A 23,983-nucleotide genomic window follows, 5' to 3' on the forward strand; every position below is an offset into this window, starting at 1 on the left:
GAAGGCATGATTAGTCATGTGAAAATGCTTAGTAAAATGCACACTGCCAAGAGGCTGTATTCTCACAGCCATTCTCACTATAGCTTCCCATACTGAGGAACTGCCCTTTCTGAGAGTTTCCATGAAGTTTTCTCACTTTTCTCCTGCAAAAAAAAGCATATTTTTTCCCTTCTCTCAGACTTATATCACATTTAATAGTAAGTCCATGGAAAATGTTACTCTAAGATGTAAATAACTACAAAATAAAAGTTTTTTATTTTCCATTTGTTTGTTTGTTTTGCCCTTCTGTGTCAGTTAGGGTTCTGAAGGCTGACAGCTGTAGGACAGACCAAGAGTGTGGAATTCAGATAGGATTTCTATGTTAAAGTCTTGAGGCAGCTTTCTTCCTCGAGAAATTTCAATTTTTGCTTTTAAGACCTTCAACTAATTGAATAAGGCCCATTCACATTATTGAGGGTCATTTCCTTTACTTAAAGTCTTCTGATTGTAGGCATTAGTCGCAAAATATCTTTAGAACAATATCTAAATTAGTGTTACGCCAAACAACTGGGCACTGTCACCTAGCCAAGTTGATGCATAAAATTTAACCTTCACACCTTCATTCTGGGGATACTACACAACTTTTGCTTTCACTAAAATCAAACACGAAACTAGACCAAACATTTGAAAAAGCTGGTTTCAGATTATGGTGGAAACAGAAATTGACAAGCTGATTCTTAAATCTACATCAAAATGCAAAGGACTTAAGATAACCAAAACAATTTTTCAGAAGAACAAGGTTGGAAGACTGACATTACATTATATCAGGACTTATCATAAAGTAACAAGAATCAAGATAGTGTGTCAGCAGCATAAGGATTAAAATATAGATCTATAGAATAGAATACAGAGCCCAGAAATATATTCACACATAGATGCTCAACCGATTTTTGCCAAAGGTGCCAAGGTAATTCAATCTGAAAGGACAAACTTTTCAACAAATGGTTCTGGAAAAACTGCAAATTTATTTGGAACAAATATGCACATTGACTCTCACTTCACTGCATACACAATAAATAACTTGAAATAGATCATAGACCTAAATGTAAGACTAAAACTTTAAAACTTAATTAAGAAAATATAGGAAAAAAGTATTGATAATGTTGAGTTAGGCAATGTTTCCTTAGATACAGTGATACAACTCTGTGTGATATTCCAATAGTGGATACATGTCATTATACAATTGTCCAAAGCCATAGAATGTACAACACCAAAAGAGAACCCTAATGCAATCTATGGACTTTGGACGATTATGATATGTCAGTGTAGGCTTATGAACTGTAACAAATGCACCATTCCAGTGGGAGATGTTGAATGGAGAAAGCTATGTATGTGTGGGGACAATGGGTATATGTGAACTCCCTATGCCTTCCTCTCAATTTTGCTGTGAACCTAAAACTGCTCTAAAAAAAAAAAGTCTATTAAAAAAAATTCCTCAGGTAGCATGCAAAGTCTCAGAGACAAAAGGAAAAATAATAAATTTGAATTTCATCAACTGCTGAAGACTTGCTCTTTGAAAGACATCAAAAAAAAAAAAACCAAAATGGCAAATTATTGCAATAAATGATATCCAGAATATATTTTCAAAAATCCTACAATTCAAGAACAAGAAGACAAACAACCCAAAGTTTAAAAGTAGACAAACGCTGGAAGAGACACTCAATAAAACAAGACATATATTGATGGTGAAGACATAAGCACATGAAAAGATGCTCAATGTGTCAAGTAATAAGAAAAATAGAAATTAAAACTATAGATACTACTACATACTCATTAAAATGGTGAAAATTAAAAGATCAATAACACAAATGTTGGTGAGGATGTAGAGCAACTAAAGTTCTCATGCATTGCTGGTGGGCGTTTAAATGTAAAACCATCTTGGAAAATATAGTCCAGCAGTTTCTTAAAAGGTTAAATAAACATCCATCCTATGGCCCAGCAATTTCACCATGCATTTACTCAAGAGAAATGAAAACATGTGTCCACATAAAGATGCATGTAAGAATGTTCTGAGTAACTCTATTTATAGTAGTCAAAAATTAGAAATAATACAAATGTCCATCATCAGGAGGATGGGTCAATTGTGGTATATTTATAGCATATAATATTTTTCAGTAACTAAGTGGAAAAATCCATTGTTATGTGCAATGACGTGGATGAATCTCACAGAAGCTATAATAACCAAAAAAAACTAGACTCAAAAAAAAAAAATGCATATGAACTATTCCCTCTCCTTGAAGATTAGGAGCAGATTACATTATTCTATGGTGACGGCAGAACCATAGCTACTTTTGATGGGAATGAATTGCTTAGAAAGAGGCAAGAAGGAACTTTCTAGGATGAGGGTACTATTCTACTTGACATGGTGTTAGAGGTATGTATACATTTGCTAGAGCTCAACAAACTGCATTCTTAAGATGAGTGTATTTTATTGCATGTAAAGTATACGTAAATAAAAAGACAAATGCACTCTTCTATACTAACGACAATTAGAATATGTAATTTTTACATATATGTAAATCTATGTCTGGCTTATGGAATGTATTCTATTCCATAGATCAGTATGTCCCTCCTTTTGTCATTTATAATAAATTTATAAGAGGAATAGTCATACAATTATCTCTTAATTAACCTATAAATATTATCAACAAAGTATTTTATAGAATTTGACAAGCTAATATTAAAATGTATACTGAAGAGCAAAAGGCCAAAAATAGTCATGACCATTGTGAGTAAAGACCAAATAGGGAAATATGTTCTGACATATGTAAAGACTGACTCTAAAGCAACAACAAATGAGACAATATGATATTGACATAGAAATAAGCAAACAAACTGAGAAAAAGTATAAGAAATATAGAAATAGACTCACTAGTATATGGAAATGCACATAGGACAGAGGTAGCATTAAAATCTAAGTGGACAGACTTGCCAATAAATTGTGTTAGAAAAACCGTTCATATGGGAAAGAAATTAGAGCCACATTTGACATTATATACATACAAATCTCAGATAAACCAAAAAGATAACAGCAGAACTTTAAAACTCTTAGATGAAAAGATAGATCCATACACCTTTATGGTCTTGATATAGGAATTACCTTAAGAACAACATTCGCACATAAAAATAAGCAGTAAAGGATAAAATACATCAGATTATATCAGTCCCTATAACTGCTTAACATACCACCCCCAAAACTTAATGGCTTATTGTGCTCACAAATCTGCCATCTGTGCGGAGCTTGGCAGGGATGGCTTCCCTCTTCACATCTGGGGCGGCTTGACTGAGGGCAAAGGACCCGGTTTTGATTTTGTGTGTGTGCATGTGTGTGCGTGTGTGTGTAGTGAGAACACTTAAATCAACTCTCTTAGCAAGTGTCAAGTGTGCACTGCACTATTATTAACTATAGTCACCACGATGCACATTAGATCTTTGGAATTTATTCATTCTGCAAGAATGAAATTCTGTACCCTTTGATTCTTTCCTCACCATTCTATTTTCTGTTCCATGAGTTTGACAGTTTTAGATTCCACATATAAGTGAGATCATTCAGTATTTGTCTTTTTGTGTCTAGCTTATTTCGTTTAATATTATGTCCTCCATGTCCATCATCATCATATTGTTGTAAATGGCAGAATTTTCTTTCTTAAGACTGAACAATATTCCATGGTGACACAGGCATACCTCATTTTATTGCAATTCACTTTATTGTGGTTCACAGATGTTGGTTTTGGTTTTTTGTTTTTTGTTTTTTTCACAAATTGAAGACAAGGCCCTCCACCAGCAAAAAGAGTACGACTTGCTGTATTGTGGTGGTTGAGAACCAAACCTGCAATTTCTTCGAGGTATGCCTATACTACATTTTCTTTATCCATTCATCCATAGATGGACACTTAGGTTTTTCTCATATCTTGGCTATTGTGAATAATGCCACAGTGAACATAGGATGCAGACATCCCTTTGAAGGTGGCGGATAATTAACTTGATTGTGATAATCACTTCACAATGTATACGTATATCAAATATCATGTTGTATACCTTAAATACACACAATTTGTATTTGTCAATTATACCTCAATAGCTGGAGAAAAATAAAGGACCCATTTTTAAAATGGCTCACTCACTCACACAGCTGGCAGATAGTGCTGGCTGTCGACTGGGAGCTCAGTCAGGGCTGTGGCCAGGGGCCTTGTGAGCTTCTCCACATTCTGCTTGTATTTCTTTATGGCATGATGGCTGGGTTCCAAGAGAAAGTATCCCAAGATAACCTGTCAGAAGTAAATGGCATTTTTTGTGACTTGGCTTTTAGTTGCATAACATCATTTCCGCCAAACTCTATTGTCAAGGCAGCCACAAAGTCCTTCCCAATTTCAGGAGCAAGAGACATAGGTTACATTCCTAGACGAGGGAGTAGCAAAGTTTAGAAGAACACGTTGGACAGGCAATAAGGCTGTGGCTATTTTTGGAATATGCGATCTGCCACAATTAATCAAATTTAATTTTATTGTTGTTAAATTAAAAGCTTCACAGAATTTAAAAGCTACAGAGGAAGTGAAGATTTCAACACATGCTATTACACAATATATATCCACAATATATAAAGAACCCATACAAATCAATATTAAAAATGCAAAACAACCCAGTGGAAAAAATAGTAAGAGAGCAAAAAAGCTAGTTGAAGAATGGTCTGTCATTATTACATCGTTCATATAAAGTCTCAAAATATTAAAAACAATCCTACGAATATATTGAAAAGTATAAAACCATGTATGGTTATATTAAACACAAAATTCAGAACAGTGATTACTACAAGAAAAGAAGATGTAGAATGGGATTAAGTTGTGGTACCCAGTAGCCTTCGACTTCATGCAAAATGTTTTATCACTTTAAAACCAGAGGCAAAGATGGCAAATGTTTAATATTGGCCAACGTGTATTTTCTGTCCTCAAAGCATACAGTTGTGTATGTTTGAAATGTATCTTAATAAAGTCCTGTGTTTTTACACCAGAGCTAAGAGGCAATGAACCTTATAGCTAGTCTAACAATCCTTTCCCACCATGGGCCAAAACTCATTTTGCAGATGTACAAACTTCTGTCCAGAAAGAAGACTAGATTTCCTTAAAGCTACATAGTTAGTTATTGATATAAATGGAACAAGGACAGTCTCACGCTTCCCAAATAAGCCCTTTTCTTCTACCTCTTACTTTTCAGGAAGATTTTAAAGGGCCGCATCTGTCTGTCCCAGATAGGAGTGACAACTGTGACAATTCCTTTCAAAGTAAATCAGACAGAAGGGATTAGAGCAATTAGCTGGGCCTTCACACCTTAGCAGGATGGTGGATTATAAATCTAGATATAACACTGCCCGAGACCCCATCATTAAAGAATGATTCTCTTAATTTCACCATTGCCTTTTCCATTGAGTTCTCTTAGGGGAGGAAAATACCAGCAGACATGAGGCCTTTAATCCTCAGAATGAATTTAGAATGGTCAAAATCTGGTGACTTCTGGAAGAAGAGGGTATAGGGTGTGTCAGGGGACAAGGACAGAATCCTCACATATAGTCATCTGGCATTGTAAGCTCAAACCACTTAGAGACCTTCCTCTAGACCCAGAGAAAATGGCCAACTATTTTACAATGCAGAAGATTGATCGGAATGTGAACAGGAACTAGCTTGTATTTCCAGACGAATATTTAAAATTTTGAAGTCTTATAAATAATTTAAGTAGCCTAATACTCATTAACTTTAATGTATTCTTCACAACTGCTTCTATAAAATGTTAGCTATTGTTTCCTTCATGTGCATATATATATATGTGTATATATATATATATATATATATATATATGTACATATATTGTAAGCAGCAGCATTTTTGATGGAAAATAGACTCCTTGAACAGAACAACGGAATTTCTCACAAAATATTAGAAGATAAAGGCAAACAAATTGTTTAGATCCCAGTTTTCTACCTCACCAAAATCTGTCTAAAACCCTGGTTGCTATCTTGGGCTTCTGAAGGACAGTACCAAACCCTACATCCATCTACTACGTAATGGCCACATATTCCACAAGTGTGTTGCTTCACAAAGCAGGAAGGTAGATTTTGGCTGTAATCCTCACTCTGCAATAAATCACTAAATGACCTTGGTCAACTCATGGTGGCCTCCCTAAGCATTTTGCTTCATCTGTCAAATTGGCATCATGATACCAATATATCTTGCTCAGGGCTTTCAAATTTTATATAAATAAGCATGGGAAAGGGTTTTGAAGTATTATCGTCTCTGATGTCAAGTGTCCGGGAGATGGCAACGATTCTACCTGAAGATGTGTACACTCCACAAGTAACCAGGTCAGTCCAAAAGGAAAACGAAAAGGGGAAGAGAGAGAAAGAAAAACCTGGGGGCTATCTGGGTCTTTCCTCTGTGACCAAGGCACCACTTACACTTCAGCTCATTTCCTACTCTATTCCCCATTTCATCCATACTTACTCTACCCCATCTTCTACATCTGGCTCAAGACAGGGGACCAGTTACTGTACAAACAAAGGCTTTGTCAGTGGCCCAATTCCCCCACCCCCCTCACTTATTCCTCATGCTGCTTCCTTCTCTAAGCTCTAGGATTTAACTGTTGCATCACACCGCACTTTTCCTCTTTTGACTCTCAATGTACATCACCTTAACCCAAGGAAAGGTTCAAATTCAGGTAGAAACTGAACCGAAATACACTGATTTTGTTTACAAGAACACTACAAGTTATCTTACAACCACTCCCTAATTCAGCTATGTGGCAAACTAGATTGTATTTTCTTGGGTTTTCGTAATCTGCATTCCAGATTAATGAATATTCCGTGCCTTCTTCCTAACTGTCCTTTCACTTATGCTGCAGTAAACCTGAGATTAAAAAAGAAAAAAGAAAAAAAACCTGAGCCACCATTCACTTAAGAGATTTATACCTGGGGACAAAGAACACATTAACCTTTGCACTAAGTGCTCCCACTCTCCGTAAACAGATCCTCACCTTACTTGTACATGGATGGTGGCTCTCAGCCCCTACCTCACAGCAGCAGTATGCCTTTTTCCATTTGAAAAGGTTATTTTAATTTCTGGTCACATTCTCATGAACACTCTGCAAACTCTTCCTATGGTGTTTGACCCTTATATCGAGAAGTCATGCCCTATGCATATTTTAATCAGTTAGGGTACATCGATAGGTAGTCTGATGCTTTGCTTCTTGCTAAATTTATAATATCATTTCTTTGAAATCAGTCTCTTCAGCTTAAATAAGTCACTTATACTTGATCTTTTGATTTCTCTTTAATACAAAATGCAGACTGATCTGTAAGAAATTTGAAGATTGAAATATGGCAAAGGTGAGACAGATGCTACACTTTATATGATATAATAATTGTTTTTATCGTACCACCCATATTTGACTAAGGGAATATTAAAAACAGAAGACAATTACTGTTAAATAGAGAGTTTTCTTGTTTTCTACGTAATTGAATTTTCTGATCTTTCCATTACAGCTTCCAAAAAAGGCAAATGACTATATGCCTGATTTTGCAAGGTATTAGGCTCAAGGATAACAAATGGAACTTTGGTAAATGCTGTTAAGCATGTAAGTATTCTAGGCACTGTGCTCAGTTGGCAATAAAGTTGTGAAGAAGGTACAGTCTCTAAGTCTGGACATTGTACAGACAGGTGGGGGAATGCAGTCATGTAAATAAACAATTGCAATTCTGCGTAATAAATGCTATTAAAGAAGAAAGCAGGACACAGAGCAGAGTCCCTAACCAGACTGGTCACGAGGCTAGAAAATATTAGTAACTGGTTTGGAGAAAAAGGGAGGAGATGAAGGTAACGAGGTGAGGCAGGAGGCCAGACACTGACGACATCACAGGTTTTATTAAAAAGTTTGGACTTTGCCATGAAAGCAATGTGAATTACTGCAGAATTCATAAGCAGGCAATGGGCACAGTCAGATTTTTGAAAGAATGCTCTGTCTGTAGTATGTAGATGCATTGAAAGAAGAGTGGAGACATGAAAAACTAGTCAGGAGATGGTGGCAGCCTTACCTGGGGATTAGCAGGAGGGAGAGAGGGGAGAAAACTGATTTTGAAAAATATGTAGGAGTAGGAGTGGTGATTTGCTGGATGCAGGAAAGGAGGAAGAAAAAGAAGGACTTAGGAATGGAGCAAGCATAGAAGTAGAGGATACGTGATATTGGAAATGCCTGTAGGATATCTCGATGAAGATCCTTAATAAGTTGTTGAATGTACATAAGTGCCCTAGAGACAGATCAGGTCTGCAGGTGTCGTTTTGAACATTGTCCCTTATAGGTGATAGGTGATAACTGAAATGAATGAGATTGCCAGTAGGGGGCCGTGAGCATGTAGAGTGAACAGAGAAGATCCAGAAGAAAACCCTAAATTAAGAAGTATCCACAACGACAGGATCCCAAAAGGAAGAGTATTTGCAAATAAAACTAAAAAGGGCTAGCTAGAGAGGCAGAGGAAGCAAGGGGCATGCAGTGAGCATGGGTCCACTAGGAACCCCTTGTCCATGTCCACATAAAAACAGATATTCAAAAAGGAAGGAAAACTGCTCAGGCACGAATGGACAGGCAACTAAGTAGCTAAAAAGAAACCTGAGAAGAACGTTCTCTGTCAGAGGTTGTGCATCACAGGTAATCAAGTTTCAGAAAAGCAAAATTCTCAAATATCAAATTAATGCATCTGCAATGAATAAGAATTCTTATACATCTAATAATTCACCCACCACCTCTGTGAAAGGAGATACACTTGGGACCAGAGAGATCTGAGTTAAAATCCTGTGCCTGTCAGTGACAAGGGATGTGATCTTGGAACATTCAAGTGAACTCGGACTTCACTCATGTGCAGAATGGAAAGGATGCCTCCACCTCACAGGATTGTTGCTAGGGTTACAGATATGAAGAGCTTAGCACTGTGTTTGGTACATAGTAGTGCTTATTAGCAAATGACTGTTGAATCTGAATTGTTTTACAGGAGTCCCCACTTTTCCAGCCCTAACTGCAGGCTTGGCTTCTCTCCAACCTAATCTCTGATTCCCTTCAAATACAGTCATCATCTATAAAACCAAGGAGGACAGGAGGCTGAGAATAAGGAAATAAGTCCTTCTACAATATGTTCTAGCATTAGATCACCTGCTGCCCTGATTCTAAGTAAGCAAGCCCAAAGGCAATCCATAGCAACTCTCACTGTCTGCAGAGCCTGCTGCCAGACCCCACGGAAGGGGAGAAAGGCAAAGGTCTTAAGAAAAGACTGACAACACAAGAAACTTTGTGTCTGGTTGGAGAGAAGGTGATAACTACCAAGAAAAGTTCCTTCAGATCATCTTCATATGCAAAATAACAAAAACAGAGTAGTTCAGTTTCCCGAAAAGGAAGCAATGAAAGGATGTACACATTTATCCAATTCTATTTCACTCATTCCTTTCTCCCCAGACCAAAGAATTAGGTAGCCCTGAGTTCCAACTTGAATTCATTCAGCCTTTCTACAGCCATGACGTTGGGCATATTACTTAATATTTCTAAGCTTTAATTTCCTCAAGTATAAAATGAAGATAAACACACATTCAAAAAGGAAGGAAAACTGCTCCGGCACGAATGGACAGGCAACTAAGTAGCTAAAAAGAAATCTGAGAAGAACATTCTCTGTCAGAGGTTGTGCATCACAGGTAATCAAGTTTCAGAAAAGCAAAATTCTCAAATATCAAATTAATGCATCTGCAATGAATAAGAATTCTTATACATCTAATAATTAGAAAATAATATATACTAAATGCTAAGCATACAGTCTGGGCATGTTATGTACTCAAGTTTTTTATTAGTAGTTCATCAGCATTAATAATGGCAGCTGTATGGATATAGCGATTGTGCATTTTGTCCAAGCTCATCTTCCCCTTTGCACCAGCAACAACCACTTGCCCCATACTCTGCATCTCCTACACAGCCCTCCTCGCAGCTAAACCGACACAGCAGCTATCAGGCCACCTGGCTGCATCCTGCCCTAGACGCAGAGTCTTTTTCTGCTCTGAAAGAGTCGGGAAAGTTCAAAGGACACTGTGATATAGTAGAAACATCACCAGCCTGGGGGACGGTCCCAATTCTGTCTCTTGGGAATCCTGTAACCCTAAGCAAGTCACTTAACTCCTTCGAGTTTGTTATCACATGTGTACAGCAGAAACAATAAACCTACCTCCACAGCACTGTTATGAGAATCACACAACAATATCTCTGGAAGTTGTGAAGCATTATACAAACGAGTCGTTATTATTAGTACGCCCTGGTGCACAGTGGTTGCTCTTTTCTGTTTGGATCACACTATCTCAGATCACACTGCCACTTAGAGCACAAAAGTTGTCTTCTTTGAGCATTCAGTGCAGACAAGAGTTATGAAAATTTCCGTGGCAGCACTTCGAAACCATGGCGTTTTTTTACCTTTTGCTTTACCTTATTGTTTTTTAACTTTTTATTTTGAAATAATTATCGATTCACAAGTTGCAAAAATCATACAGAGAGGTGGTCCCCTCTCCCACCCGCCGGCTCACTCCAGCAATAGCATCTTACTTAACATGACCAAAATGAAGAAATGAAGATTAAAACTTTAAAAAATAATACTGTAAAACAAAAAAGATAACATCATGGAGTGCATAAAATCAAATTTCTGGAAATCATAAAAGAAAATATAAAGAAATTTAACTACATATATTTTTTAATTCTACATGGAAAAATATAAACAAGACAGTAAGACAAACAGCAAACTGAAAACAAGTATTTGCAACATATGTAACAAAGGCCTAATTTCCATGAAGTAGAAAATATCCCCTCCAAACTCTACTTATTAAAAAAAAACAAAACTCCAATACGAAAATAGGCAAATGCATAAACAGGTATTTCATTTTTTAAAAAATGGATAATAGACACTTAAAAAGTCATCTGACTGCAGCTATAATTAAATAAATAAGAATTAAAATAAGAATTTTTAAATAAATGATTTTGGCAAAAATGAAAAGCTTGAAAGGAAACGAGTTTTTTGCAAGTTCGAAACAGATACTCTGGAGCGTCGCCGCAGGAGAAAATGGGCGTGACCTCTTTAGAGGGCGACTAAGCATTGCAGACCCCAATGTGAATGCCTATGCCCTTTGAGAATGTCTGGATATTTATTGTAACACCGTACTGGCAGATATAAGCTAAAGCATGTGGCAGTCACTGCAGTGTTGTTATTAATATAAAAACGTTTAAGTAATCTATCAATAGAGGGCTGTTCTTTGTAAATTACGGTTATATTCATATAAAAGAATGCCACAGAGCTATTAAAAAGAATGAGGTGAATTCATATGAATATGAAATGATTTCTTCATCATTAAAACAAATAGAAATTTTTTAAATCAACCATAATATAAGGCTACCTCCTCATCTCCTCAAAAATCCTGCAACAAATACTTAATTTTTCCCAGTCCTTCTCGATACTGTTTTCTTGAGAAAAATGCTACCTTAGACACAACAGAAAGCATTACCCAGATACATTCCAGTTCAACGACCCTAACAATAACACAGGCAGTACTACGTATAGTTGAGCACCCCCACCCCCTCAACCACCCGCAGAAGAAATATACCTGCCAAAAAGGACTCCTTGTGTTATTCAGGCCAAAATTCATAACCTGAATCTTGCAGCCATTATTTGCAGAGGCCTCTCATGTGCACTGCATAGCAGAGCAAAGCTCAAGCTAACCTGTCAGCCTGCGCACTGTGTGCTTCTGCCATCTTAGTTGACCCTTATAAGAGAGCTCCTAGGATGAAAATTTAACCAATAGGACTGAGACTTCCCCTGTCCAATCGAGCTGCACAGCTATACCCTCATATGACCAATCAGAGCAGCTCCATTCTGACCAATCAGAACAGTGCTATTGGAGACAATCAAACTGTGAGGATTTGGAGTCATCATTTACATGAAGATGGACCAATTAGGGACTAGGGGTGGGGACTTCTCTCTATATATCAGCTCCTCTCTAGCTTGGGCAATACCCTTCTCTTCTCCACTCCAGGCTGTATTTCCCTAGGTGGAGCTGTAACACGAAAGCTGAGTGGGGCTATCTTGCCGGATAAGATTGGAGTGGAACAGAGACATCTCAAAAGACCACAGTGGAGTAGAGCAGAGCACAGTGAATCAGACCGGACCCAAGCAAATCAGAGCAGAGCTACGGCAGAACGAGGGCCACTTCACCCCAGATCAGTCTCATAGCCATGCCCTTCCGTAGTCAGTGCTGTATCATTGTTGAGCTCACAGCTGGGCTCTTCTACAGCTGGGCTGTTCCACAGCTGAACTGTTTCACAATTGGGCTGTTTGCACTGAATAGTCTCTCTTCTCTCGCCACACCCCAAATTGGGGACTCCTGAATTGGTGGCAATGACTTTTGGTTATGTTAGTATTTGTAATAATCCTATAACATAAATTGGAGCATTCTACAGAAGGAAAGTAGAGCTTTCAGAGCGGTGAAGTTGATCATGATTTCTCAACTACTAGCACTGAAATTGAGACTTGAGGACATGCCTATGCTCCTCCAACCTCGCTGTGCTGCCTCTGCTGCAGTGCGGAGTCCAGTCCTGACAGAAGCTCCTTAACTGAGACTGATGGCCTTCTACTCCTTGGCATTATTAAGGAAATGAATCATTAGTGTTTGGCAACATTTACCAACTCTGAGTGAACTGATTACATAACACTCTGCATTTAATCATTTACTAAGCGGCTAAATTACTATTTTACTCTAATGTAAAAACAGCTCTTAAGTTTGTTAGTGTTAATGAGAAATTGTCATATCCATATTACTGATTCCTACTCCTAAATAATTGATACAGCATTCATATTGTAGCTTGTAGTATAGTGTTTACTGGAACTTAGTTTAATTTTATCACATAACTTGGAAGCACAAATACTTCTGGGATTTAAATCAGATATTTTAAATTCGAGAAAAACAGACCATATTTTACAGTATTAGAATCCAATGGATAGCATATCTGCTCCAACTTTCTCTACTCTAGACTTCTAAGTTTAGCTCCACATGAGATGGGTCATTAAGATTCCAAAGTAACAACTGGATAGTATTAAATTTAAAAGAAACATCAGAGCATAAGAAAAATTATAAAAATTTACTTCTAAGTTAAGATCAAAAAGTAAAGTGTAAGTCAGATAGCAGCACTTAATTCATCTACTCTTCATTTACTTACTAAATGCACAAGAAATCTCAGAATGAGAAAGAAAGTTGCAAGAGCATTGCAAATTGATAATACTGGTAAATGATCTGTCAATGATATGTCATTTAAAAAATAATTTTTAATTCAAGGAAATATAGGTGGGGTCCTAGGTCAGAACTAAAGGACCAGCCAAAATAATGATAGACTTCCACCCAGGCCATCGTTTGCCTCAAACTCAGTGTCGGTGGTGGAAAGAGATGGGGAGAATAGGAACAGAAAAAAAAAATTATATATACATATATATATATATATATATATATATATATATATATGAAAATAATGGACAGAAAGTTACCAAATAGTGAAAACTATAAACCTGCAGATCCAACAATTTCAACTAATTCAATCACAAAAAAAAAAAAAAAAAACTACCATAGGACATCATTATCAAATTGCCTTAAATCAGTAATAAAGAGGAAATCTTAAATACAGCCAGTGGCATAAAAGGAAGACAAATTAGATAGAGAGGAACAAATATCATGGTGACGGCAGATTTCTCAATGGAAACACTGCAAATGAGAAAACAGTGGAGCAACATGTTTACGTACTGAAAGAAAAAGACCATCGACCTAGAATTCTATATCCAGCAAAAGTATCTTTCAAATATTAAGATGAAATGAAAATTTTCCAATTATATAAAAGCTGAAAGCACCACCAGCAGACTCACAATACAAGAAATGTTAAAGGAAGAAGGCAGAGACGGCATTTTTTTCAAGAATAAAAGTGATAACATGAAAATATGGGTTCACACAAAGGAATGAAGAACACTAGAAATGGTAACTACATGGATAAGTATACACAACAGATTGCATCTCTTTAAAATTGTTTAAACAAAACTAAGAATGATGCAATGTGGAGTTTTTACCATATGTATAAATAAAATGTATAAAAACAATGTTAATTAAAGAAATGAAAGTATGTAATTGCAAGATTTTTATGTTATATATGAAGTGGTATAATACCACTTGAAAGTAAGCTGGTAAGTTTAAATATGTATCTATAGACTTTTAAAAAAACCACTAAATAAACAAAACTAAGAGTTATACCTGATAAGCCGACAAAGGAGATAAAACAGAATCAATCCAAAAGTATGGCAGAAAGAGAAAAAAGGGAACAAAGAATAGATGAGACAAGAAGATAGACTTAAACATAACTAAATAAACAGCCATATTAAATGTAAATGGCCTGATAATCCCAATTAAAAACTAAAGATGGTTTAGGTAAAAAAGCCATACCCAAGTACATGCTGCTTACAACAATGCATTTTAAATACAAATGGGTTAAAAGTAAAAGCTGGAAAAACAGATGTCGTGATAACACTAATGAAAAGAAAGACAAAGTATATTTCAAAGAAAAGACTATTTTGGCTATAAAAAAACAATTTAATCATTATAAAAGGGTCAATTCGTCAAAAGGACACAATAGTACTACATTTTTCTTTACCTAACAGAGCTTCGAAATGTATGAAGCAAAAATTAATAAAATTGCATGGAGAAAAAGACAAATCCACAATTATAACTAGAAATTTCTATACACTATCTCAAAAGTTGATAGCACAAGAAAACATCAAGCAAGGATATGAAAGACTTGAATAACAGAATCAAACAACTTGATCTAACATTTATAGAACATTCCACCCAACATCAGCAGAATACATTCTTTTCAAGTGAACCTAGAACATTTACCATATTCCGGATCATGTAAGTATGAATAACTATAAAAGGATTCAAGTCAGAAGTATACCTCCATCAAGAATTTTCAAAGTTTTTTGATTAGCTCATTCTGTAATATTGGTTAGAATAATTCATTAAAATCCCTCCTCACAGCAACACATAAACCCTATTCACTTTTGCTTTCAGAATTATTTGCATACTGAACATTTCTTTTCCTTACCTCAACACCATGTAAATCTACCCACCCAACTCAGACATATATTCATCCTAAGCTCTCCACTGAGCTCCTATCAATGAAGAATGACCCTTAAAAATAAGATTATACTGTTTACCTCTAAGTTCATTGACAGTAGAGATCATGCTTTACCATTTTACTGTGATCTACAAAGTACCTTACAAGCAAATGCAGTCAGAAGGGTCTGGTTTGCCCTTTTTAGACCACACATGGAATGAAAGCCAAGATCATAGGACCTTGTAAACAAAGAATCTAACAAAGGAGAAATATGAATATTCCACTTCTAGCAACAAGTTTTCTTGTCTTGTAAACTAGCTTTATAATGATTTTTTTTTTAATTCTACACACAAATAAAGTAAACATTGATTAGGGGCAGGGTAACACTTGGTCTAGCTAACTCTACCTTAGTGAAAAGTTTAGGTATGATGGGAAGGGGTTGTACGGCAATAAAACAAGACCATTAAGTAGAAGATTTTGAGCTATACATAAAAGAATTACCTTGAGTTTAGGCACTTGAGAGGATTTCAGATATTAATTGACCTCTTAATTTCTTGAGTCTGGTCAGGTTAATAGAGTTAAAAAACAATAAAGTATTATGTGCATGTTATCTCATTTACTATAAAACTTGTAGATGTCACCACGGATATGAAGCCTGAGCCAGGGAAAGGTAGAAGCTCATTCTTGTGATACCAATAGGGGTAGGCATGTTCTTGAGCTGTTAAAATTGTTTACTTTATCCATACCGTAACATCCAGCAGGTTTGTACCTGCCTAAAGTGAGAAGTAGAATAGAGAAGCAACACCTGAGTTGATTGGTGCTGAGTTTAATCCTTGGATTGAATCACTTATTAATTTACTATTAATCTCCTATTAATCTCAAGTTTCTTGTGTTTATTCATGCTTCCTCATTCCTGCCTCTTCCTGCCTCATTCCTATCTCTCCAGCCCCTTTCCTGTTGCTCCACCCAATATTGGATTAAAGAACTAGAAGAAACAAAAACACTAGGAAATCTACCAAAAGTATAGATTCTTATAGAAGAAAAAGCAAAAGAAACATCTTCCATAACTTTAGTATGATTCTGGGCCAGAGTTATTTTTCATAGGTAATTTAATGAGTAGTCACCGTATATAATCAAGTGTTCCAGCACATGGTAAATGAAGCTGACATTGATATCCTCAAGGAACCCCAACCCCTATATTCATTTTTTGATGTTTAAAATTTCTTTTGGTATTTTCCTGACAGAAAAGAAAAATAAAGGAAAACTATATTTCAAGAAAAAATGTTTTGTTTTCCTATCCCAGAAACTATAATATGCAGTATATTCATATCAAGACAACTACATGATCACAGGGGTGTCCACAAAGCATGTAGAAGTTATTCTTGGAGTTTTTTTTTTTTTAAGCAATTGAAAGGCATGTCACAAGTAATATGGAAGTGATTTTCTATTACATTTGAAAACTCTTGAGGATAAAGGTATATGTTCAATGATTCGGTTATTATCTTTCATCTACTACATAGATGTTAATAATTGCAAGAAGAGGTGTTAATAATTGCAAGGAACATTAAAAAACAACTTAGAATGATATGGGCAGCCAACTCCTCTCAGTTTACCCAGCTCTTTTCCAGTTTTAACACTGAAAGTCTCACAAATTGGTAACCCCACAGTCCTGGGCAAACTGGATGGCTGGTCATGGAGGCACTTTATTGGTTGGAGTTGTGACAAAGATAATTGTAACTATAGGCCAAACTGAAAAGCCATTTACACTCCAGACTTTTGTGTCAGGTTTAAAATCAGAATATATTTGCATGGCCTGGTATAGCACATTATTATAAATTAAGTATAGAGTCAGACATTGAACTATATGTACCGAAATCCCCACATAAGGCAATGACGCTTTACACTGTATCAGATGAATATCTCAGAATTCCAAATTCTCTACATGAAATGCTAAATAAGTTTGGCTCTTGCTAGTTTTTTTTTAAACTTGGAGTAAGCTTAATTTTTCTTGATAGTTAATACTTTAATCTCATTTAAAATATAAAAATTGAAGACTGATGAATTGTAATACATATTATGACTATAAATAAGCATTCACTGGATTCTTTCCTAAGAGAATATCTTGGCACTATTTAAAGGAAAGTTATCTACTGCAAAAGGTTAATCAACTCAAATTCAACAAAAGGTCTGACTTTAATTGAAAGTCCAAATGTCAAAATCTGAGACAGGCTTTAAATAGAGCAAAACAAATTTAACATGTGTGATGCTAAAAAATATCTTGTTTCAATTTGCATCCCTCAAATCCTTACCAAGATGACAGTACATATTTTGGGAGAATGATAACAGACACTTGCTAAAATGAAAGTACACATTTTGATGATGATTTCAAACATGTACATGAGTATTACTGGTCTACAGTTTATTATCTTGTAATGTCTTTGTCTGGTTTTAGTATTAGGGCAATGCTAGCCTCTGAAAAATGAGTTGGGAAATGTTCCTCTTTTATTTTCTATGCAGGAATTTATGTAGAATTGGAATTACTTCTGCTTTAAGTATTTGATAGAATTCATCAGTGAAATTGTCTGGCTGTAGAGATTTTATTATTAAAATGTTTTTAACTATGAATTCACTTTCTTTAATGAATAAATTATTCAGGTTATCTATTTCTTAGAGATGTTTCTGTAGTTTGTTTTTTAAGAAATTTGTCCATTTCATCAAAATAGTCAAATTTATAGGCATAAAGTTGTTCATAATATGCCCCTATTGTCTTTTCAATATTTGAATAATCTATATTGCTTTTTAAATTCCTGATAAAGGTAAAAGTATCTTCTCTATTTTTCTTTTATTCAACCAGTCTTTCCTTATTGATCTTTCCAAAGACAAGCTTTAACCTTTAATTTTCTCTATTGTTTTTCTGATTTCAATTTCATTTATTTCTGATCTTGTTATTTTCTTCCTTCTACTTGCTTTAGGATACATTTACTCTTTTTTTCCTTAAGGTAGATCTTAAATCACTGACTTGAGACCCTTACTTTTTTCTAATATAAATATTTAAGACTACAGATTTCCCTCTAAGGGCTGCTTTAGTTGCATCCCACAAATTTTAATGTTGTATTTTTTCATACAAAAATATTTTAAAATATTCCATGCAATTTCCTTTTCGACCTAGCAATTCTATTATTTAATTTTTTAAATTTTGGACATTTTTCCAGATGGCTTTCTGTTTTTGAGTACAAGTTTAATTTCATTGTAACCAGAGAAGAAACTATGATTTTAATTCTTGTAAATTTGAGGTTTGTTCTATGATCCAGAGTGTAGTCTGTCTTGGTGAATATCCCATGTGCACTCAGGAAGAATATATATTCTGCTGTCACTGGATAAAATATTCTGTAAGTATAAACTAGGTCATGTTGGTTGATTGTATTCTCAAGTCTTCTATAGCCTTACTTAGATTGAGGTACTGAAATGTCCTACTATAATTGTTTATCTATTTCGTTTTCGCAGTTCTGCCAGTTTTTTGTTTCCTGTATTATGAAGCTCTCTTATGAAGGACATAAACATTTAGGATATTAGACAGAAAATCAGTAGCATTTGGAAGACTCAAAAAATATGGTCAACCAACTTGACCTAGATGACCATTTATAGAACGAAGCCACCCACTAGTTCCACTTCTAGACAACAAAGTAAAAATAATTATAATGAGACATATACGAAAATGTGCATTGCAGCACTGATTATAATAGCAAAAAATAAATAAGAACAAATTTTCCAGAAGTACAGATTTAGATATATAAACTGTTATTCATATAATGGATACTATGAAGTAGTTGAAATGAATAAATTGTCTTCATGTATCAATTTGGTTAAATCTCAGAAGCAAAATGTTGAATGTAAGAAACATTACACATATAATATGATGGAGTTCAGCTTTATAAAATCTATCAAATTAGTTTAACAAAAATGAAGCATACAAGGTAATCATATTAATATACACCAAAAAGATATTTGATAAAATCCAAACAATTCTTTCTAAAAAAAAAGAAAAAAATGCTATGTAAAAGAGGAACATAAAGAAACCATTTAACACAATTTGAAAAGTGGGTATTGCAACCACTAAAAAAGCAAACAGATTTAACAAATAAGCCAATATTGCAAGTAAATTGGAGCCATAATTAATATTAAATTAATCCAAGAGAAGATAGAAAAAGAGGCAAAAAGGAACAAGGAAGAGACAGCATGAGTGAAAAAACTAGCAAAATGGTAGCATTTGAACTCTACTATATAAAAAATACATTAAGTACAGATGGTTGAAAAATTCCAATTAACAGATTTAAAGATTGCATTAAAAAGATCAAATTATATTTTGTCTACCAGAAATCCGCTTATAAAACCATAGACAGTTTAAAAGTAAAAAGATGGCAAAAGATATGCCAGGGAATGCTAAACAAAAAGGAAACAGGAGTCATTTTTGGAAGACAAAGTAGACCTAATATAAAGGAACACTGCTGGGTTTAAGATATTTATGACTTTATGTTAATGGAAATAATTCATGAAAAGGATGTAACAATCTTTAATGTGTACATACCTAAGAACAAAGCTTCAAAACACACAAAGCAAAAAAAAAAAAAAAAAAAATGACAACTAAAAGAATAAATAGAAATAAATATAGAAAATTTCACAACTATGGATGTGATGCTCTCGTATGAACTTCAACAGTTGAAGTTCATTATTGATCTGTAATGATCAATAATAGCAAATAAAACATCCGTAAGGATATAGGAGTTCTAACCTAGTTGAAAACCTAACCTAGTTGACATTTATAGCACACTCTACCCAACTACAGCAGAACACACGTTCTCTTCAAGTACACATGGAACACTGACCAAGACAGAACATACTATAGGCAATAAAACAAACCATAAAAATTAAAAAGAATTTAAATAATCAAAGTGTGTTCTCTGGTCATGAAAGAATTAAGCTATAAATCAACAACAGAAAGATATATGGAAAAATTCCAAATATGTGCAAATTAAAAATATATTTCTACATAATCAGGGATCAAATAGAAAATAACAAGGAAAGTCAGAAAATGTTTAGTTAAATGAAATGAAAACACAGTGTAACAAAATGTGTGGGACACAGAAAAACAGGGCTTAGATTATATTATGTATTATAGGTAGCATTACATGCTCATATAAAAAAGTTTCACATCAATTACTTGAAACTTGACACTAAAAAATAGAAAAATAAAAGCGAAAGCAAGCGGGAGAAAGGAAATAAAGATAAATCGATTACGTTGAAAACCAAAAAACAGTGGAGAAACTTAAAGCTGATTGCTTGAAAGATCAATAAAATTGATAACCCTCTAGCCAAATAAATAAAAAATAAAAACACAAATTATCAATATCAGGAAATAAAGTATAGCTACATTCATCAAAATGGATGAACATCTATAATAAAGTCATTTATATGAAAAATGCAAAATTAAAAAGCACATTTCTGGATCACATACAAATTGGTAAAACCATACAGAAAAGCATAGGAAAGATAACTACTAACATCAGGAATTTGGTTACATCAATACAGAGAAAAAATGATGTCATTAGGGCAAAACACACAGTCTGTCAAAGGTGTTGGGGATGCTTTGCTTCTCAAGTTGGAAGCATGAGTATGTTTTTATTGTTATTAGTTAAACTATAGGGGAAAATCAATTTGTTTTCCAACTATTTAAACAATAAATCTAATTTTTTTTTAATCCTGAAATTCCTTAACAGGAAGTAGTAACTTTCGGGAAAACTGTCAAACTATATCTATAATTAAGCAAGGATAAGGCTAATAAAACATTTTTTCTTCTCTAGACATATAACTGCTACAAATTGGCTCACAAAATAGCCATCCTTATAAGATGCTTTCTTTGCTTGCAGAGAGAGGTACCACATATTAACAATATACCACTGAAATAAACTGAATGTTGAAACTTTTAAACTGGATGAGAGATTCAGTGCTGGCAATATTCTTAGTCAGAATCTCTTCTTATATGGGTACATTTTTATGTTCCCCCAACCCAACCTACCCACTCCATGAGAAGAAATAAAAAGAGATATGGAAAATGAAATGTCTGAATGGTAGAGACCAAACTTTAATTTTTATATTAGCCATAAAACTCTATGAATCAAAAAAGAAATGTTGAAGTATTCAATATGGTTTGCTTTTTATAACTATTTGTTTTTCAAGAGAATCTGAGAAGTGAGCTCAGCATGTTCATTTCTCCACGACTATGAAAGTGTATCTTACTAAACAGGCTGATCACTAAATCTGGCAAAGGAAAAATTCTAGATAAATCTGTTTATCAAAAGACACTCCTTCAGCAAAGAAAACAAAGAGGAGTTGCATAGAATTGTCCTTACTTAACCTTCTGAAGAATAGTGATATGTTGACAACCAGAAAAGCACTGAAGCAAAAGGCAAAATAGATATGAAAAACTATTTTTTAAACAAATGGACTAGTATCTGAAAGCACTAACATGATAATATAAAAATAATAATAGTAAACGTAATCCAAATCAATGCCAATTTGTTGGAGCCAGACCTTTTTTCTTCTCTAAATTTGTACTAAAATTAGCAGAGGTAAGAAGCAACTGACATCTGCTAACAACAGTATGGTCCATGTGAAACACTCTACAACCTGACACCCAGATGTAAATAGAGACACGCAATGGTAATAACATCATGGAGCACAGGATTCTTCACACCACATGGCTACTAATTCTACCTCATCAAGGATACGAAATCTTCCAAATCAAAAACATAGCAGCCCAGAGGATATTCCAACATTTTGGCTGCCATGGGCAATTCAAAGAATAGTTTCCCGAGCAATGATGCATGCCATGGGGAATTTTGTGGGAAGGGAATAAAAGGAATTGTACCAATGATCATATATAAGTCAACTGAAAAACCTTTACCAAAATACTTTTGCTTGTCTTGTGAATCTTCACTACCACATTTAATAGAACAGGCCATAGTCTCATCAAAATTCAAATCCATTTACTTCATTATAAAGCTTAGAAATGTCTGATTAATAAAGCCAGTAGCCTTCCCATCTATTACAATTTTTATTTGTATATAATTTATGTCAGGGAAAATATTAGATTTTGTGCCCTGCTGTTTCCCTTTATCAGCCTCATGATCATTTAACGGAGACAATCAACATTTGTCACGAGATCCAGGAAATCGCTAATGGGCTGTGCCTTGCCAGGCGGGGAAAATTATCAGCAAGACAGAGGGTAACACTGACGTCTCACTTATTGATCTGCTGAAAATCCAAAAGGAAAAGCGCATGCCGCAGTCATCACCAGTGTTGACACAGTCATGAAGCATCATTTACATGAAACAAGCTCAGAAATGAACCTTACAAAGAGTTCCTCACAGACCGCATAATACTAATCAAAGCCAAGAATGAATAACAGAAATGAAAAAGAGTAAAACCTTTGATGATGCTACTGTAAAACAAATCGAGTATATTTTCGCTAATTTCAAAAAACATAATATCTTTCTTGGTAGAAACATGCATCGATATGGCATAGTAGGTCTCCTGAAATACCATGAGGATGATATTCTATATAAAAATGTATTTGAAGGTGATTTTAAAAAGGGACAATATTAAACAGTTAAATATGTACTTTTGTCACTTGTCATAACTGGCTGCCACTTTTTCACATCGTATCATCAGGATTTTGGCAAACTGATGTTATCTTGAGCTCAAATTATGCATTTATTTAGTGCAGGGTTATTGTTTTTCAAACGGTAGCCTGTCTTCAAATAAAGCACAATTAAACTTATTTATAACCGAGCAAAGTGTTATGGCCCAGGACTTTACCCAAGCACCTGAACATAACTGGGAGCCTCCAGCAACAAGGCAGAATTGCAAATAAGGATGAAGTCACCACGGAATCTTCAGAAAGGTTATGTTTCTTTTTTAGTGCACATTAAGCTGACTGGTTAGCTCTGTGCTCCCATATGAAACAAGAAGATTCATAATGGCAAAACGGATAACATTATGAAATATATGTTTATGAGGAGCACCTACATACCAGCTCTAGCACAGACAACCTAAAATACTCAAGAAAGATGACTATTCAAATTGTGATCCCTGCATAGCTCTTTCTCAGCAATGCCCTGCTTGCAGAGATGAAGTTTCTATATCCCCAATACAATCAAAAAGACTCCATAGCATAGGATTCCCTGGATAAAGTCTGCAGATTAATCACTGTGAATGCAGCTACTTCTTCACCCCATGAAAAAGTAGGCCATAGAGAGGGCCACTCTTCCCATAGCTTTGTAGCTGCCAAATATTGAGATGGACGTAATAGTATTTCCACTGTGCTTTGAAAGATCATTTTAATTATCTGTATGCATATGTATTATTTCTCATATGCATACTCTTGAACACTAAAATGGAAAAAATAAACTAAACTCAATCATGACCATTCTATGAAAAAAAAGAAGGAAATGAAGAAAGTGTGCCCTGCAGATCCATGCACAAATTTCTACAGATTCTGGGCACACATGGTGCACAGCTGTTGACTAAATCTGGCCCTTGGGGCCAAGATGAAAGAAAACACAATTAGAGGTGAAATAAGCAGGTGTTTTCCTTTGTTTGTTTGCTTTCCTTATTTGAGTGGGAAGAGCGAGAAAACTTCCTTTATGGCAAAGTACACAGAAGAATTTCAAATTCTTCATCTAAT

At 34.9% G+C, this 23,983-nt stretch overlaps 1 protein-coding gene across 3 annotated transcripts in view; it reads right to left on the bottom strand.

Moving 5' to 3' along the window:
- Positions 1-23,983, bottom strand: part of TDRD15 (tudor domain containing 15) — a 635,306-nt gene that overhangs the window by 510,152 nt on the left and 101,171 nt on the right. For 2 of the 3 annotated variants that reach the window (XR_005658332.1, XR_005658333.1), the window contains exon 12: positions 4,164-4,307. The gene's annotated coding sequence lies outside the window, so the exon portion shown is untranslated. The remainder of the gene's footprint in view (positions 1-4,163; positions 4,308-23,983) is intronic. The other variant, XR_005658334.1, reaches the window with a different exon arrangement.

This window comes from Pteropus medius, unplaced genomic scaffold, assembly GCF_902729225.1.
Source record: "Pteropus medius unplaced genomic scaffold, Ma_sr-lr_union100, whole genome shotgun sequence".
NCBI classification, from domain to species: Eukaryota; Metazoa; Chordata; class Mammalia; order Chiroptera; family Pteropodidae; genus Pteropus; species Pteropus medius.